The following is a 21,214-nucleotide window of genomic DNA, read 5'->3' as shown; positions in this document are numbered from 1 at the left end:
CAAAAACCTGCAAAGTGACGTTTTTTCACTATTACCCTCACCGGTTCAGTTGCTCTCTGCCAAATTACTAACAAGAAAAGTCAGGATGTATGATTAGCAGCTATTCGGACTTCAAGGCAGGGAACTTGTGTTTTTAAACCCCATCACGTGACCGGAAACTTTTCCGGACTGGACCTTCAGAATAAAACATGTTTTATTTTTTGACAATACATTCAATTATTGTTACCTAATGATGAATTAATTTGTTAAAACAAAAACCTGTAAAGTGACCTTTTTTCATTATCACCCTCACCGGTTCAGTTGCTCTCCGCCAAATAAATGACAAGAAAAGTCAGGATATATGATTAGCTATTCGGACTTCAAGGCAGGGAACGTGTGTGTTTTTAACTACGTCACGTGACCGGAAACTTTCCCGGCCTGGACCTTCAGAATAAAATAATTTATTATATATTTTTTTACGATACATTCAATTATTGTTACCTAATGATGAATTCATTTGTTAAAACAAAAACCTGTAAAGTGACCCTTTTTCATTATCACAATCACCGGTTCAGTTGCTCTCCGCCAAAATAAATGACAAGAAAAGTCAGAATGTATGATTCTGGACCTTCAGAATAAAATATTTTTTTAATTTTTACGATACATTCTATTATTGTTACCTAATGATGAATTCATTTGTTAAAATAAAAACCTGTAAAGTGACTTTTTTTCACTATCACCCTCATCGGTTCAGTTGCTCTCCGCCAAATAAATGACAAGAAAAGTCAGGATGTATGATTAGCTATTCGGACTTCAAGGCAGGGAACGTGTGTGTTTTTAACTACGTCACGTGACCGGAAACTTTCCCGGCCTGGACCTTCAGAATAAAATAATTTATTATATATTTTTTTACGATACATTCAATTATTGTTACCTAATGATGAATTCATTTGTTAAAACAAAAACCTGTAAAGTGACCTTTTTTCACTATCAGAAAAATCCAATACAAATTTGAGGTTGGTTCACTTCTTTTAATTAAGGCTGCATCACAACCACGTTCTTAGTATACACTACTATAGGGGAAGAGTGGCGTAGGCCTAAACAATCTATTGTTTTTTAAAAATATAAAAATATATCCACACACAGCCATCATTATCATTACAGTCATCATGAGCACACAAATGCTATCATTTCTAACATCACCGTCATTGCCTTTTTTAAACATCATACATGACCATCAGCAGTGTTACATCATTATTATTTATTAATATTTTGCTACAGCACACTATATGTGCCAACTGAGGAATCCTACCTGAATTATTGCATTTATACGCTGTTGAAGTTATTAAAAGAAGATTTTTTTTTTTTTTTTGTACACTGATTTGTACAATGTCAGGTGACGTTAGTTCTACTTTTTGGTATTGCATCCTTAGAATGAGCTATAGGGGTGTAGAATGTACTGAATAACACACACAAACAAGGTTAATTATGACAATCGGGGTTACAAATTGTTAACAAAATAAAAAAAAGTGTTTTTTTAACAGGGCTTGTGAATGACATAAATGATGACTGATCGACTGAACATTTCTAAGCTCCACTTCCTTTACATTAGCACTTAAGAAAGCTCCTATACCCATACTTAGTTATTAATAAGCTTTTCAATGGAATACACAGCACAGTGAAATGAAGCCAAGGTTCAACGGCAGCCGATGAACCTGATTGATACCGGACCTCTAATGACTGCACTAAGCTAAGTATTTACGATAAGAAGTGAACATACCGATGCAGAACACGGTGTTGTGTCATTTGACAAGAACATTGTTTGTTATTCTGCATAAAGAAATAACTTTGCAACACTAGTCTGCCATATACACACTTTAACATACATCGATTATATCATAGCAGTTTCCTCAATTTCTTTTCAAAAACATAGCATCAAATCTAGATCAGAGGTGTCAAACTCGTTTTCCTTGAAGGCCACATCGCAGTTATGGCTGCCCTAAGAACGCCGCTTGAAACAATGAATAAAATATAAACGCACTAGTATTCGCCTCATTACACGATTCCCTTTGCAATTAATTGTTATTTTTTTACATACAATGTTAAAAAAACAGTTTTACATCATATTACTGTAAATGGGCTGGGCTGCCTGTGTTATACCGTAAAATCTACAGTTGTTGTTTTTACAGTGCATTACTGTAAATGGAAAAGCGGTACCACTGTTTTTGTATGGTAAATTACTATCAAATCTTTTTACATTCCCATGTAGTAAGAAAAGATAAAGTGTTTTATTGACACATAAAGGGATGTAATGGTCTTGGTTTTTGTGGCCCAAAATTATCGCGGTTATTGTCGTATTGTTGAATGTCTTCAAAAAGTACTACACTGAAATCTTTTGACCTAGTTTTTTTTTGATAACTAAAATAACTAGACACACTGGTAGAAAGCCATCTAATGTACATGTTTTTGTCACTTGAGTGTCCTGGCGGGCGCTGTGGCGTCCTACTCTGTTCAACGGTCCTTGAACGCGCTGTAAAATCACCTGTGTCTTGTATTCCTCTGTGTAAATATCCATCACACTGATAGGTTCAAGTTAAATATCTTTGTTTGCTCAAACAGCAATCTGTTTGTTTATTAAAGTTTAGATTGGGGGGTATGTCGTTTTCTTAACAGGGAAAGACGTTAATGTCTCTTGGATTCGTGTTAGTATTTAAGGGAGCAAGCTTAAATACTAACTGTCTGATAGTTTATCAAAGTGCGGTTATCAATCACGATTTTTCGTGATCACAAGGGTTTTTACAAACCTTTGGGAGTTTTACCGCGGTTGTCTTTGATATCACTTATCTATATATCCCTTAGAGCAGTGGTTCTCAACCTTTTTTCAGTGATGTACCCCCTGTGAAATTGTTTTTAATTCAAGTACCCCCTAATCAGAGCAAAGCATTTTTGGTTGGAAAAAAAAGAGATAAAGAAGTAAATTACAGCACTATGTCATCAGTTTCTGATTTTTTAAATTGTATAAGAGTGCAAAATATTGCTCATTTGTAGTGGTCTTTCTTGAACTATTTGGAAAAAAGATATAAAAATAACTAAAAACTTGTTGAAAAATAAACAAGGGATTCAATTATAAATAAAGATTTCTACACAGAAGTAATCATCAAATTAAAGTGCCCTCTTTGGGGATTGTAATAGAGATCCATCTGGATTCATGAACTTAATTCTAAACATTTCTTCACAAAAAAGAAATCTTTAACATCAATATTTATGGAACATGTCCACAAAAAAATCGAGCTGTCAACACTAAATATTGCATTGTTGCATTTTAATGAATGGAATGGCCTACTTGATTTGATGTTCAGTTTATGAACTTACATTCATATTTTGTTGAAGTATTATTCAATCAATATATTTATAAAGGATTTTTGAATTGTTGCTATTTTTAGAATATTTAAAAAAAATCTCACGTACCCCTTCAAGTACCCCCAGGGGTACGCGTACCCCCATTTGAGAACCACTGCCTTAGAGCAGTGCTTCTCAACCTTTTTTCGGTGATGTACCCCCTGTGAAAATTTTTTTTAATTCAAGTACCCCCTAATCAGAGCAAAGCATTTTTGTTTGAAAAAAAGAGATAAAAGGGTCAAATACAGCACTATGTCATCAGTTTCTGATTTATTAAATTGTATAACAGTGCAAAATATTGCTCATTTGTAGTGGTCTTTCTTTTTGGAAAAAAAGATAGGTTTTTATTTATATTTATAAAGGATGTTTGAATTGTTGCTATTTTTAGAATATTTAAAAAAAAAATCTCACGTACCCCTTGGCATACCTTCAAGTACTCCAAGGGGTACGCGTACCCCCATTTGAGAACCAGTGCCTTAGATCAGTGCTTCTCTAATAGAGGGGCAGACGCCCCAGGGGGGGAGCTGTGAGGTGTTAATCAAAAGGCTCAACCAGGCAATATAAGCAAGTATACGTAAGTATAGGATAATGGGAGATAAGTGAGAAAGACAATACATAAGTCTTTAGTTTAGTGACATGTAGGTGCTCAGAGAGTGGCTTGTACAGATAAATAAATAAGTACATTATATATATAGCCCTGCGATGAGGTGGCGACTTGTCCAGGGTGTACCCCGCCTTCCGCCCGATTGTAGCTGAGATAGGCTCCAGCGCCCCCCGCGACCCCAAAGGGAATAAGCGGTAGAAAATGGATGGATGGATGGATGGATGGATTATATATATATATATATATATATATATATATATATATATATATATATATATATATATATATATATATATATATATATATATATATATATATATGGCATATTATTTCTAGGCTTTTGCAGACCATATAAAATGATGTGGAATTTGACACCTGTAATCTAGATAATCCCGGATACCATTTTTCTGGAGCGCTTTGGAAAATGAAACGTTGCTCAATATTGCAAACAATAAAATAAAATAAAAAAAAGGCTACTTTTGGAAAGTTTGTATACTGAGCACTACAGTGTAATTTTTTTTTTATATAGAGGGAATGATACATTTCATTTCATGCATATTGTTAGAATGACTATACACGTCTAAAGGCCGAAAAAGAAAAAAGTTTAGTGACTCGCCGCCTCCTATGTCAAGCGTGGCGACCTGTGAACCAACTCATCAGTCCCATTCTCGTACGTCGAAACTTTTAGTTTCTCCTGGCCAGCAGGACGGCCCCCAACAAAATGGCCCCCACTGCAACGACGGCGCCGCCGATGAGGAAGGGCTTCAGGTGCTCCAGACAGTCCGTGCTGCAGGCATCTTCCGCCGCCCCATCCTGGGGAGGTGGAATCTCCGGTTCGGGCGTTGCAGGGGCGGGTTCAGCCTTACGCGGGGCTGCTGGCTCCTTCTTCTCCGCTTTGGATGGCCCTTTGGGCGTGGGAGCTGTGGGCTTGGCCTTGGCTTCCATGGATTCTGGGACTGAAGTGTGGTCTGGTCAGGACGAGTCTTTATAAGGTCAGCTCTGTACTGCTTCACTGGGGGGGGGGGGGGGGGGGGTAGCAAACAGACACCAAGATAATCCTGATCATTTGGGCTCAGACAGCAGTATCCAGTATTCACAGCACTTCACTTTTCCCACATTTTCTTATGTTATTGCAGCAACCCGCGGCTCTTTAGCGCCGCCCTAGTGGCTCTCTGGAGCTTTTTAGAAAATGTATGAAAAATGGAAAAAGATGAGGGGGAAATTTTTGTTTGTTTGTTTTAGTATGTTTTCTGTAGGAGGACAAACATGACACAAACCTCCCTAATTGTTATAAATCACACTGTTTATATTAAACATGCTTCACTGATTCGAGTATTTGGCAGCACCGTTTTGTCCTACTAATTTTGGCGGTCCTTGAACTCACCTTAGTTTGTTTACATATATAACTTTCTCCGACTTCCTAGGACGTGTTTTATCCTTTTTCTGTCTCATTTTGTCCACCAAACTTTTAACTTTGTGCATGAATGCACAAAGGTGAGTTTTGTCGATGTTATTAACATGTGTAGAGTGCTAATCAGACATATTTGGTCACTGCATGACTGTGAGCTAATCGATGCTAACATGCTATTTAGGCTAGCGATATGTACATATTGCATCATTATGCCTCATTTGTAGCTACATTTGAGGTCATTTAGTTTCCTTTAGGTCCTCTTAATTCAATGTATATCTCATGACACACTATCTGTATGTAATATGGCTTTTAATTTTTTGCGGCTCCAGACAAATGTGTTTTTGTATTTTTGGTCCAATATGGCTCTTTCATCATTTTGGGTTGCCGACCCCTGCCTTATACCAATATGGAATAAGTTCATTTCTGTCCTCAAAATTCTACAGACAACACACCATGACAGTGTAAAAAAAATAGTTCTTCATTTTACAAATCTATTAAAAATAAAAAATCACAAGTACATAAGTATTCACAGCCTTTGCTCAATACTTTGTTGATGCACCTGTCATGATCCGTTGCCCGGATCATGTTTTGTTTAGTTTGGTATTTCCTTGGTTGTCGATTTAGTTCTGTTTCCGCACCCTGGTTTGTTTTATTTGTTGCCATGGGTGCTGATTAGCGTCACTTGCCTCTGATTAGTGGTCGGGACGCTAACCTGCTCCAGGTCACTAATCAGAGAGCTATTTATTCCTGCCTCTGGCGCAGTTACGTTGGTTCTTTTGCTTCTTGTTCTTGTTCTGGCTTGTTCTTAACTTTCACTTCCCGTGCTGTAGGCACCCTTTTGTATTTGGGGCTTGATTTATTGGAATAAATCATTCCTGCACGCTGTTTCCTGACGTCCACACTGCAAAAACTGAAATCTAAGTAAGATGAAATATCTCAAAGAAGGGTGATATTTGATTATTTTCTGTCTGATAAGATCATTCTTCTCACTAAAAAGATTTTATGTTAGAGTGTTTTACTTGTTTTAAGGGTGTTGGTCCTAAATGATCTCAGTAAGATATTACAGCTTGTTGCTGAGATTTTATGACCTATATTGAAAAAAACATGCTTGAAACTAGAATATCAACTGATGCAAAGCTGTGTCATTAACACTCACAAGTATAACATTACATTTTTAAAGTAATAAATTCTTACTTCAAGCATGAAAAAAAAATCATGATGCCGAGCGCATATCAGTATGTCAAGATAATGGCACTAGCATTTACTTAATTTAAGAATATTTTTCAACATATTGAGCAAAAAGGTTTTTGTTTTTTTTCTACCAAGAAAAGTGCACTTGTTATTAGTGAGAATATACTTATTTTAAGGTATTTTTGGGTTCATTGAGGTTAGCTAATTTTTAGGGATGTCCGATAATGGCTTTTTGCCGATATCCGATATTCCGATATTGTCCAACTCTTTAATTGCCGATACCGATATCAACCGATACCGATATCAACAGTCGTGGAATTAACACATTATTATGCCTAATTTGGACAACTAGGTATGGTGAAGATAAGGTACTTTTAAAAAAATAAAAAAAATAAAATAAGATAAATAAATTAAAAACATTTTCTTGAATAAAAAAGAAAGTAAAACAATATAAAAACAGTTACATTGAAACTAGTAATTAATGAAAATTAGTAAAAATTAACTGTTAAAGGTTAGTACTATTAGTGGACCAGCAGCACGCACAATCATGTGTGCTTACGGACTGTATCCCTTGCAGACTGTATTGATATATATTGATGTATAATGTAGGAACCAGAATATTAATAACAGAAAGAAACAACCTTTTTGTGTGAATGAGTGTAAATGGGGGAGGGAGGTTTTTTGGGTTGGTGCACTAATTGTAAGTGTATCTTGTGTTTTTTATGTTGATTTAATTAAAAAAAAAAAAAAAAAACGATACCGATAATAAAAAAAAAACGATACTAATTGTAAGTGTATCTTGTGTTTTTTATGTTGATTTAATTTTTTTAAAAATAACCAAAAAAACCCCCCGATACCGATAATAAAAAACGATACTAATTGTAAGTGTATCTTGTGTTTTTTATGTTGATTTAATTTTTTTTTTTAAACAAAAAAAACGATACCGATAATAAAAAAAACGATACCGATAATTTCCGATATTACATTTTAACGCATTTATCGGACATACCGATAATTTCCGATATTACATTTTAACGCATTTATCGGACATCTCTACTAATTTTACTTGTTTTGGAAAGTCTTGACAAGCCAAATTTTCTTGTTCTATTGGCAGATAATTTTGCTTAGTTCAAATAAAATACCCCTAATTTTTGTAAAAAAATGTTTCTTCTTTTTGAACACTGACTTTTTGCAGTGCATCTGCATCTTAGGGAAACGACCAGCGCATAAACATGCGACCCAGACGTGACTGCACCTTTTGGCAGCAAGTACAGCCTCAATGTCAGACTTGTCCCTGACAGTTTGGTCAAGTTTTAGTTTTTCCTCTGTCATTTCCTGTCAACGCTCTTATTTTGGTTATTTCCTCATTGTCTCCCTGAGTGCTGCTTCCCCTCAGCTGCGGCTGATTGGCACCTGGCCACACCTGGTGTCAATCAGCCAGCTGCTATTTAAACCTGCCTTCCCCTCCAGTCAGTGCTGGATTATTGTCATTGCCGCTAATACGTGTTGTCACTACTACCTGTCATAATACTTGTCGTTAGTGATGGGTTGATGAGGCATCATGAAGCGTTTCGACACATTGCAAAACTGTATTGATACAGTGTCGATACTGTGTCACTAAATACTGACATCTGCTGGACATTAAAAATCCCTACAGGCAACCTATGGACCGACTCAACTGACACTGATTTTATGACCTAGTACAGGGGTCACCAACCTTTTTTAAACCAAAAACTACTTCTTGGGTACTGATTAATGCGAAGGGCTACCAGTTTGATACACACTTAAATAAATAAATATATTGTCATTTGTAAGTTACACGTAAGTGTGATTTAAACAAAAATAGCTAAATAAATAAATTTATATATATAAAAAAATGGGTATTTCTGTCTGTCATTCCGTCGTACATTTTTTTTTCCTTTTACGGAAGCTTTTTTTGTAGAGAATAAATGATGAAAAAAAACACTTAATTGAACGGTTTAAAAGAGGAGAAAACAAGAAAAAATTTAAAATAAAATTTTGAAACATAGTTTATCTTCAATTTCGACTCTTTATAATTCAAAATTAAATCGACAAAAAGAAGAGAAAAACTAGCTTATTTGAATCTTTTTGAAAACATTTAAAAAAGAATTTATGGAACATCATTAGTCATTTTTCCTGATTAAGATACATTTTAGAATTTTGATGACATGTTTTAAATTGGTTAAAATCCAATCTGCACTTTGTTAGAATATTTAACAAAGACAAATCAGCATTTCTTCTAGATTTTCCAGAACAAATTTTTTTAAAAGAAATTCAAAATACTTTGAAATAAGATTTAAATTGATTCTACAGATTTTCCAGATTTGTCAGAATATTTTTTTTGAATTTTAATCATAGCAAGTTTGAAGAAATATTTCACAAATATTCTTCGTCGAAAAAAACAGAAGCTAAAATATGTATTATTCTTTACAATAAAAAATAAATAAATTTACTTGAACATTGATTTAAATTGTCAGGAAAGAAGAGGAAGAAATTTAAAAAGTAAAAAGGTATATTTGTTTCAAAATCCTAAAATCATTTTTAAGGTTGTATTTTTTCTGTAAAATTGTATTTCTAAAAGTAATAAGAAGCAAAGTCAAAAATAAATGAATTTATTTAAACAAGTGAAGACCCATCCATCCATCCATTTTCTACCGCTTATTCCAAGTGAAGACCAAGTCTTTAAAATATTTTCTTGGATTTTCAAATTCTATTTGAGTTTTGTCTCTTTTAGAATTAAAAATGTCGAGCAAAGCGAGACCAGTTTCCTAGTAAATAAATACAATTTAAAAAATAGAGGCAGCTCACTGGTAAGTGCTGCTCTTTGAGCTATTTTTAGAACAGGCCAGCGGGCGACTCATCTGGTCCTTACGGGCTACCTGGTGACCGCGGGCACCGCGTTGGTGACCCCTGGTCTAGTATATACAATAATACAAACCAAGTCATTGTATTTCATTTAGGATTATTTCATATCTTCATTTAAATAAAAATATATTTTTATCTTTTTTAGATACAGTCAATAAATAATGTGAACATGTATCATAACATGGAAATCTAAGAGAACGTGTTGTGGATGATTGTGGACTGGGAATTTTTTTAATTTAATTTTTTTACACATTTTTATTAAAAAAAAAAAAAAAAAAGTTTTTCCGACGTATTACATATTAGACGATTTCTCTTAGTTATTATTTCTCCGGCTGTAGAAAAGACACGCTCACAGGGCACACAGGAGGCGTCAGTGCGACACAGTTCGCGTATCGGTCACGTGACCAAAACAGCTCATGATCGGTCACGTGAATTTCTAAAAGCGGTACGCGCACCGACACAGGGTTTTGCTCTATGAGCTCGACGCATGCGCCGATGCATCGGTGTTGCCGGACCCATCACTACCCGACGGTCACTCTGTCAGAGCTACAGCATTCCTCTGTGGAGAGTGGAGAACCTTCCAGAAGGACACGCATCTCTGCAGCAATCCACCAAAACAGGCCTGTGTGTTATAGTAGCCAGTTGGAAGACATTAGTTTGTGAAAAAAAAATGGCCAAAATGCACCTGAAATATTCTAGCACCATGAGACACAAAATTCTCTAGTCTGAGACAAAGTTTGAACTCTTTGGGAGACTATAGTCAGGATAGAGGGAAAGATAAATGCAGCAACGTAAAGAGACATGCTGGATGAAAACCAACGCTTCCCATCCAACCTGATGGCGCTTGAGAGGTACTGCAAAAAGGAATGGGCGAAACTGCCCGAAGATAGGTGTGTCGTCTTGAAGACTTGAGGCTGTAATCGCTGCCAAAGGTGCATCAACAAAGCATTGAGCAAAGGCTGTGAATACTTCTGTACTTATGTGATGTTTTAAATGTCTTAATAAATTTGCAATTAGAAAAAAAACACTAAACTTTCCCATTATAGTTATGGGGTATTTTTTTTGTAAAATTTTGAGGACAAAAATGAATTTATTACATTTTGGAATAAGGCTGTAACATAACAAAATGTGGAAAAAAATGATGCACTGTTAAAATGTTAAAACATGATCATGGAACCAGCATCCTCTGCAGGGGACGTTTGAGTCTTTATTTATTGATTTTTTTTTTTTAATAAACCAAACACAAACGTCCACTGCAGAGGACGCAGGTTCTCACGAGGATTTAGCAGCCATGTGGAAGCAGGGCCTTAACTGTGACCTTGAGGAAATAGTAACAGGATGCATACATGATAAGTCTAAATGCATTGTTAGTATTTTTTCTCATGCTTTGCTGGGGGGAAGAAAAAAACAACCTGTCTCACTACAGCACTGCGTCCTTTTCAGTAGACGAAGACAAGTAGCTTGTGTAATATGCAACACCCAACACCACTGCTGCTGCAGCTGCGGCACTTATTCATGGTCACTGTCTAAATATTTGATTTAAGTGCGGAACCCCTGATGCAATGTCGTGCAGATGTGATCTGTGTTTCCTATCTAATTGTTAAACTCCATGAGTCATGCATGGGACTAGAAATGGAGGACAAGATGGAGGAAGGACGTATAGACGGGCCTGATTTCTTTTCAGAGCGTCAGTGAAAGTTCACATGAGCTCCATAATGGACTGACATCAGTAAATGTGTGAGGGGAAATTAGTATTGTGGACACATAAGATAAAACATGCCTACCTAATACATCCTGCTGCTGTTTATATAGTGAGAGACAAAATGGACACAACATACCTCTCTTGCAGCTCCCTGGCAATTAGTGGAATAATGAACGTATGGACGCAACGCAGCCGTCTCTGGATGCCCTTAATATAAGAAAATGACAGAAAGCAGAGAGATGGAGGACACTGGAGGGAGGAGGGAGAAGAAGAGCAGAGGAGGGATGTACCATCTGGCGCTCAAGATGGGGGGGGAGTCTATTTTTGGATGCCCATTTATCCAGCCTGTTGTATTTCAGTGAGGCAGAAAATACAACAATATATGTTTTATTCCATATTTGTGTATAGCTTTCATTATTAAATGGAGAAAAGCCACAACAAGCAGCACAATATAATTCAATGCCAGCACAAACCTGCACCATTTGGCATCCATCCATCCATTTTCTACCGCTTGTCCCTTTCGGGGTCGCGGGTGGGGGTGCTGGAGCCTATCTCAGCTGCATTCGGGCGGAAGGCAGTGTACACCCTGGACAAGTCGCCACCTCATCGCAGGCATAAATATGTTTATATTAAAACTAGGGATGTCCAATAATATCGGACTGCCGATATAGTCGGCCGATACATTTTTTAAAATGTAATATCGGAAATTATCGGTATCGGTTTCAAAATGATCGGTTTCAAAAAGTAAAATTCATGACTTTATAAAATGCCGCAGTGTACATGGACGTAGGAGGAAGTACAGAGCGCCAATAAACCTTGAAGGCACTGCCTTTGCGTGCCGGCCCAGTCACATAATATCTACGGCTTTTGACACACTCACAGGTGAATCCATGCATACTTGGTCAACAGCCATACAGATCTCACTGAGGGTGGCCGTATAAACAACTTGAACACTGTTACAAATATGCGCCACACTGTGAACCCAGACCAAACAAGAATGACAAATAGGGATGTCCGATAATGGCTTATTGCCGATATCCGATATTCCGATATTGTCCAACTCTTTAATTACCGATACCGATATCAACCGATGTATACAGTCGTGGAATTAACACATTATTATGCCTAATTTGGACAACCAGGTATGGTGAAGATAAGGTACTTTTTAAAAAAATTAATAAAATAAGATGAATAAATTAAAAACATTTTCTTGAATAAAAAAGAAAGTAAAACAATATAAAAACAGTTACATTGAAACTAGTAATTAATGAAAATTAGTAAAAATTAGCTGTTAAAGGTTAGCACTATTAGTGGACCAGCAGCACGCACAATCATGTGTGCTTACGGACTGTATCCCTTGCAGACTGTATTGATATATATTGATATATAATGTAGGAACCAGAATATTAATAACAGAAAGAAACAACCCTTTTGTGTGAATGAGTGTAAATGGGGGAGGAAGGTTTTTTGGTTTGGTGCACTAATTGTAAGTGTATCTTGTGTTTTTTATGTTGATTTAATTTAAAAAAAAACAAAAAAAAAAACGATACCGATAATAAAAAAACCGATACCAATAATTTCCGATATTACATTTTAACGCATTTATCGGACACCTCTAATGACAAACACATTTCGGAAGAACATCCGCACCGTAACACAACATAAACACTACAGAACAAATACCCAGAACCCCTTGCAGCACTAACTCTTCCGGGACGCTACAATATACACCCCCCCGCTACCCCCTAAACCTCAACCCCGCCCCCCCCCCCCCCCCAACCCCGCCCACCTCAACCTCCTAATGCTCTCTCAGGGAGAGCATGTCCCAAATTCCATGCTGCTGTTTTGAGGCATGTTAAAAAAAATAATGCACTTTGTGACTTCAATAATAAATATGGCATTGCCATGTTGGCATTTGTTTTCCATAACTTGAGTTGATTTATTTTGGAAAACCTTGTTACGTTGTTTAACGCATCCAGTGGGGCATCACAACAAAATTAGGCATAATAATGTGTTAATTCCACGACTGTATATATCGGTATCGGTTGATATCGGTATCGGTAATTAAGAGTTGGACAATATCGGAAAAAGTCATTATCGGACATCTCTAATTAAAACTATTATAACATGTTTTTAAATTGCTAAACATATGAACCACGTGATCCTTCACAGCCAGCTATCGATGTGTAATCAACACCAATAGTGCTGGTGCAATGGGGTCAATATTGTTCAGTTACATATTCGTGTTGAAATATATTTGTATATATATATATTTTAAAGTAATTATTAGGGCAGGGGTCGGGAGCCTTTTTGGCTGAGCGAGCCATGAAAGCCAAATATTGTCAAATGTATTTCCGTGAGAGCCATATAATATTTTTTAACACTGAATACAACTAAATGCCTGCATTTTTAAATAAAACTAAACATTTTTAGAGTATAATAAGTCTCTTTTTCTTTTTAATAACATTGTTATTCTGAAGCTAACCAATAATAAATAAAATACTTCTTACCATTAATGCGACTTCTTGAACAGGTGCGGTAGAAAACAGATGGATGGATTAAAATGCATGAGAATGTTTTATATTTTGAACTTTATTTTTAACACTGTGATTACCAGCGGACATATTCATTACTTATCGTGTTAAGCAATGTCAGCTAAGATTTATCTGAGAGCCAGATGCAGTCATCAAAAGAGCCACATCTGGCTCGAGAGCCATAGGTTCCCTATCCCTGTTTTAGGGACTACGGACAAAAAATGAGCATATTCTCTATAATCTGGCATGTTTACAGAGATATGTAAATATTAATGTACATTGTTGTGCACTGTGCCTATCTTAGAAAAAAAAGTGTTTACATCGTTGATGTTTTGTTTTTTTTTTGTTTTTTTTACAATGGTGGAAACATGAAGGGTTTGAAAGGATTTGAATGAGAGCCAATAGTTTTTGTTTATTAATTTTAGTTTATTTTTTTGCTCACTCAATCGTATGTGAAAAAGGGAATAATAGTAACAGGAATTATCGTACTTGTCTAAAAACGATCATTCTAGTCACAAAGTCGACACATTTACACTAATCTAGATGTAAATGTTTTTATTTTTTGTGTTTTTTATTGAATGTAATGACGCTCGTTTGAATGTTTTTAATAACTTTTCACCCATCCACGCCCAGTATATGTTGCATCAAAGAACAACTGTGAATCAAGATAACACCCGAATCGATTAAAGGCTGTACGGTTACATGGCGGTGCATCAAAGCCCTCAATATTCTTTTAATGTATAAAGTTCGATGCTTTTTATGTCTATTGAAACCAAATTGTGAAAGCTAAAGACACACAGCAGCTAAGTTACATCATTTTTATTTGGGTGATATTACCGTTTTGCAGGGAGCCATTGTTTGACTCCAATGTTGAACTTTGTGGGCAGGGAGTTCTCTTGCTTGGGCTCGATGATCTTTGTTAGGAATAGCCAACTTTTTGACATTCACCAGGGGTGGGCGATACTAAATTATTTTGTATCGATTCGATACCAAGTAAGTGCACGAACAGCATTGACAATACCGATATTTTTACCTGGGGGGAAAAAGAGCGTAAAAGGATTTTTGTGATTTGGCCTTCAATTTGTTGATCAGACTCTAATCAGAGTAAAACACAGAAAAAAGCTTTTAGGCAGAGAAAGATACTCGAGCCACTTTGACATTTACATATGTAGGTATTTGTTGAATTTGTAAAACATGTACAACAATAATATTTATGCCTAAAGACAAAGCTTCGTGTTATTATTAATCATTGGTAGTGATAATATTGACAATGGATCATCTCACGATTAAATAAGTGTTTCAGACATTGCCGTTACTTTCAATAACATGTGTTACGTCATTATTGCGATGCCATGCTTGTCAAGGAGAGACACAGACACCGACCCATTTTCACTTTTGCTTTGTTAACGCGTGTTAACAGCATGCGGCGAAGAAATTCCACAGGAGTGTGCTGCCACCTACATCTCAAGGCTGTCTTCATCACCCTCCGCTAAAACAGTTAACTCCGCTCCGGCACCATGACGTCACCTGTCAATCAGCAGGCACCGCCTTTTAAAGACACAGGTAGCCTGAGTGCTTGAGGTAAAACTGTTAAAATGTTGAACAAATAGTTGACGTAGATTCAAATAATATATATATATTTTTGTCTATGACATCACGACACTAACATTACCTTTGTGTTAAACATTTGGGGTATTTTTAAGGTTAATTAAAACTATGTAATCAAGTAATTTATTGTGAGTAATCACAATTAATCCAAATTCAATAATGTGATTAATCATGTTTAAACAAATCGTCAAACGATTTGTTTAAACATGATTTTCACATTCCATATCTCCTCCCCCTCTATTTTGCCCTATTTAGGCAGGGTTTTATTTTTTTGTTGTATTTTATTTTATATATATATATATATATATGTATATATATATATATATATATAATCCCCTGAAGAGCAGAGACACCTGCGAAACAGGCTTGTAAGGATGAAATAGCTTGTAAGGATCAAATAGATGTTCCACTAATCAACCCCAATAGGGCACACTGTGAAGTGAAAACCATTTCAGGTGACTATCTCTTCAAGCTCATCGAGAGAATGCCAAGAGTGTGCAATGCAGTAATCGGAGCAAAGGGTGGCTATTTTGAAGAAACTAGAATATAGAAGATGTTTTCAGTTAGATCACCTTGTTTTGTTAAGTACATAGTTTTGATGCCTTCAGTGACAATCTACAATGTAAATAGTCATGAAAATAACGAAAACGCATTGAATGAGAAGGTGTGTCCAAACTTTTGGCCCATACTATATATATATATATATATATATATATATATATATATATATATATATATATATATATATATATATATCGGTGACGTGCAGTCACTAGAGGCATGTGAGGCGGGGCCTCACCTGCCATCATGGAAAGAAAAAAAATGTAAAAAGAAAAAAAAATTTTTTAATTGTTATATGTATCCAGTGATTATACTATAAGTTATTTTCCATTTAACTTCACCAGTTTTAGATTATTTTTATTCAAAATCGCTGAATTTTCACATTTGCCGTTCAAATACTGAGAAGAGACGGTGCGGTGAACAGCAGCCAGTTGAGGCACGTCACTCAGTGCCGCAACATGGATTGCGCAATGACTCGGCTAACTGCTGGCCTGCTGTGCAGTGAGACTGTATTGCTATATGAACTATATTATACATTTCCATAGTTTAGTTAGCTGAGGTATATAATGTACAGTGTATTTTGTCAACAACTGTATGTGTGTAAAGTATTTCTTGTGCTGAGCGATCATAAAACGGCTGCAAAAGACGCACCGGCTGAGGCTCGCCTCCTGCACCCCCGCCGTAGAATTGTTATATCAACTAAAGCCCACACTTAAACTTTCCACGTGCAAGATTGAATCTATTTAAAAAAATTATTTCATAAGAAGCCAAAAAGTGCAAAAACAATAATGTTGGTGTTGGAGGAGTTGTGAATGACTGCAGGGACACAACATTAGATACACCTGCAGACTGCAAGTGTACCTAATTCACAACTCCTCCAACACGAACATTATTGTTTTTGCACTTTTTGGCTTCTTATTAAATAACTTTTGTAACCTATTTTCATGGGCTTTCCTCTTTGTGATGTTAAGTTCCTGTTATGCGCTGTTATACAGTATATGCCTTGAGCTCTTATTTTGAAGGCGCTAAGAGCGGAAGTGATGTCATGTTGCGGAGGTTTTTGAAAGAAGGTAAATAAAGTGGTCCTCGTGTAAACTGGAGCCTCCGTGTTTGTTATTTTGTAGTTTCATACAGTATAGGCGACATTTATAAAACTTCGGTTACACTTTTTAAAATAGATTCAATCTTGCACGTGGAAAGTTTAAGTGAGGGCTTTAGTTGCGGCGCATGGACTTAATTTCTAAGTAAAGGTAAGACCATAATAACGTTTTTTTTATTAAATGTGCTTTTTTGTGTGCTACAGTTTGTATGTGTAAAGTTAAAGTTAAGTTAAAGTACCAATGATTGTCACACACACACTAGGTGTAATGAAATTTGTCCTCTGCATTTGACCCATCCCCTGGTTCACCCCCTGGGAGGTGAGGGGAGCAGTGGGCAGCAGCGGCGCCGCGCCTGGGAATCATTTTTGGTGATTTAACCCCCAATTCTAACCCTTGATGCTGAGTGCCAAGCAGGGAAGAATGCTGGTATGAGCTTTTAAACATAACCCGTTAACTGCTGCCAATCAAATGGTGAATAAGATACTCTTTAGGGTTCATATGTTTGTAAATCTGACTGTGATGAAGTCAGTGCCTCACCAGCCATCAACCTCACCACACGTCACTGATATATATATATATATATATATATATATATATATATATATATATATATATATATATATATATATATATATATAAGGCAAAATAAAGTCAATAGTGCAAAACAAACAAACAACAAAAAAACTATTACTGTATCGGCTCTCATTTAAATCCTGTGACTATTTTCCTCCCAAAGCCCTCTTTGTACATGAACTTATTCCTTGTGTTTGTAAACAATATGAAAATCACAACAATAAAAACTGACTTTTGTAAAAATACGCATGGAAGAGAAGTGAAAAGTACTGATATAATTATGTTAATTACCCCAATTTAGACTGTTTTATTCGTTTTACTAAATTGTATTGCCCCAATCTGCCATGGGCACAAGACCAGTGATTTTCCAAATGTGGTACTTCATCTAGTGGTATGCCAAAGAATCACTTAATTAAATATTCAAACACAGTGTTACTGTTCAAACTGTGTGCATTGTTACAATGGCCAAAACTATTAAATATACTTGTAAATAACATCTTTGCCTTGTTTTAATGAATACTTGGGCCTACTACGCTACTGTATTTTAATGTTGGTCATTGTGATGATCGCCAAGTGTTTTCTGAGGTGGAACTTGATGGGAAAAAAGTTTGAGAACCACTGCACTAGACCAAACCTAAAATAGAAATCAACTAACTTTTTGTTTGTGAACAATTAAACATTGAAGTACTGTACATACATTCAACAATGTGATCAATGTAAAAATACAAAAATAATGATATTAATTATATTTATTACATACTCGTTTGTTTAAAAAAGCCAATTGTGGAAAAAAATCACATTTTAAATCATTTTTGCCCTTGAAGCCCCAAACGTATTCCCTGTGTTTGTAAACAACATGTAACAATAAAGTTAAAGATAAAGTACCGCTGATAGTCACACACACACTAGGTGTGATGAAATTAGCCTCTGCATTTGACCCATCCCCTTGTTCCACCCGATGGGAGGTGAGGGGAGCAATGAGCAGCAGCGGTGGTCGCGCCCGGGAATCATGTCGGTGATTTAACCCCCAATTCCAACCTTTGATGCTGAGTGCCAAGCAGGGAGGTAATGGGTCCCATTTTTATAATCTTTGGTATGACTCGGCCGGTGTTTGAACTCACGACCTACCGATCTCAGGGCGGACACTCTAACCACAAGGCCACTGTGTTAATTACCTCAATTTCGACTGTTTTTTTTGTTTTGCTAAAATTGTATTGCCTCAATCAGCCATGGGCACAAGACAAGTGATTTTCCAAATGTGGTACTTCATCTAGTGGTATGCCAAAGATTCACTTAATTAAATATTCAAACACAGTGTTACTGTTCAAACTGTGTGTATTGTTACAATGGCCAAAACTATTAAATATACTTGTAAATAACACCTTTGCCTTATTTTAATGAATACTTGGGCCTACTACGCTACTGTATTTTAATGTTGGTCATTGTGATGATCGCCAAGTGTTTTCTGAGGTGGAACTTGATGGAAAAAAAGTTTGAGAACCACTGCACTAGACCAAACCTAAAATAGAAATCAACTAACTTTTTGTTTGTGAACAATTTAACATTAAAGTACTAAAAAGTACAGATGCTTAAAGTATGAATTATTGTTATTATCTTTTTTTTTTTTTTAATTTCTTTTCATTTTGGATTTTCACAAGTTCATGTAAGTGTCTCTCAATGGATGTGTGAATGTGTGTGGGAGTGGGGAGGGGGGGTTGTTTTGTTTTGTTTGGTTGTATTTGCTTTGTCTTGTGTGTTTTGTTTTTCCTATGTTTGTTGTATGTTATTATGTTATTTTTGGAAAATAATTAATACAAATATAGATTACAAAATACACACAAAAAAAGTACTGTACAAACATTCAACAATTAGATCAATGTAAAAATACAAAAATAATGATATTACTTCTATTTATTACATATTTTTTTGTTTAAAAGAGCCAATTGTGAAAAAACAAATAGACAAAAGCAATACTGGCTCTCATCTAAATCATTTTTCCCCTTTAAGCCCCAAACGTATTCCCTGTGTTTGTCAACAACATGGAACAATATCGACATTATGAACGAGACTACAGTTAAAAAAAAAAAAACAGCATTTGTAACAAATAGACATGTGTACACCTCTGGTAATGGGTACATTCGCACCCACCTGTACAAATGTACTTCAAAATGTAACAATCAAAATAAATATGACTTTTTTTTGTTTACTAGGGCATGCATATATAATATGCATTAGTTTGACCATTTAAAATCAACGATAATAAAAAGGAGATGCTTGGAAATAGCATAAAAATGCCCAAAAAACTTGGAAAAACACAATTCATAGCGTTACTTTTTGGTGTAACCATCATGAGCGTTCTGTTCAGGTATATCTCTTATATATTTTGATAAATCATCATATTTATGTATTACTAAATTCAAATAGGTATTGATCAATCTTTAAGCTGTGTGTATTTGATTTCAGTTGGCTTTTGACATCTTATTTAGAATTGTAGTTGAAACTTTTACAACCTTGTGTTGCGCTCATGATGGCGTAACCAAACTAGATTTCATTTAATGATCTTATTTTGAATATTGATTCCCTTTTTTACATTTAGTATATTTAAATATTCATTTATAAACATTGAATACATTTCAAATATCAATAAAATGCAATTGCCTTCATTTTATAGGGCAGTGGTTCTTAACCTGGGTTCGACCGAACCCTAGGGGTTCGGTGAGTCGGTCTCAGGGGTTGGACGAAGGTCAAGACACACCCCGACTCATCGTGTAAATAAAAACTTAAGTTATCACGCAACTCTTATGCTTAAAGGCCATTGCTATAGTTGTTATCAATTGTGCTGAAGTTGTACTTTTCTTTCTGTGCAAAAGCACAACTTGTAATCTTGCTTTGTGAGTTGTCTCATGTCAGCAGTTTGTTTCCAGACCCTGCCTGCTGCCAAGGATGGACATCAAGTACCTCAACACAGAAGAAACAGAGACAGGGCGAAATCACGAGTGTCAGCACATTTCCGTTCTGAATAATCATGTGTTGTGTCTACTGGGGCTGCTTGCATTCCCCCTCCCTTCAGAAGCAGTCTCAGTGATGTTAAAGGGGAACAATATCACAATTTCAGAATGGTTAAAACCATTAAAAATCAGTTCCCAGTGGCTTTTTATATTTTTCGAAGTTTTTTTCAAAATTTTACCCATCACGCAAAATCCCTAAAAAAAGCTTCAAAGTGCCTGATTTTAACCATCGTTATAAACACCCGTCCATTTTCCTGTGACGTCACATAGTGAAGCCAACACAAACAAGCATGGCGGAAAGAACAGCAAGCTATAGGGACATTAGCTCGGATTCAGACTCGGATTTCAGCGGCTTAAGCGATTCAACAGATTACGAATGTATTGAAACGGATGGTTGTAGTGTGGAGGCAGGTAGCGAAAACGAAATTGAAGAAGAAACTGAAGCTATTGAGCCATATCGGTTTGAACCGTATGCAAGCGAAACCGACGAAAACGACACAACAGCCAGCGACACGGGAGAAAGCGAGGTCGAATTCGGCGATCGCCTTCTAACCAACGATTGGTATGTGTTTGTTTGGCATTAAAGGAAACTAACAACTATGAACTAGGTTTACAGCATATGAAATGGCAACAACATGCACTTTGAGAGTGCAGACAG

The sequence above is a fragment of the Nerophis lumbriciformis genome, linkage group LG15 (genome assembly GCF_033978685.3).
Source record: "Nerophis lumbriciformis linkage group LG15, RoL_Nlum_v2.1, whole genome shotgun sequence".
NCBI classification, from domain to species: Eukaryota; Metazoa; Chordata; class Actinopteri; order Syngnathiformes; family Syngnathidae; genus Nerophis; species Nerophis lumbriciformis.
This window is presented reverse-complemented; position numbering follows the sequence as displayed.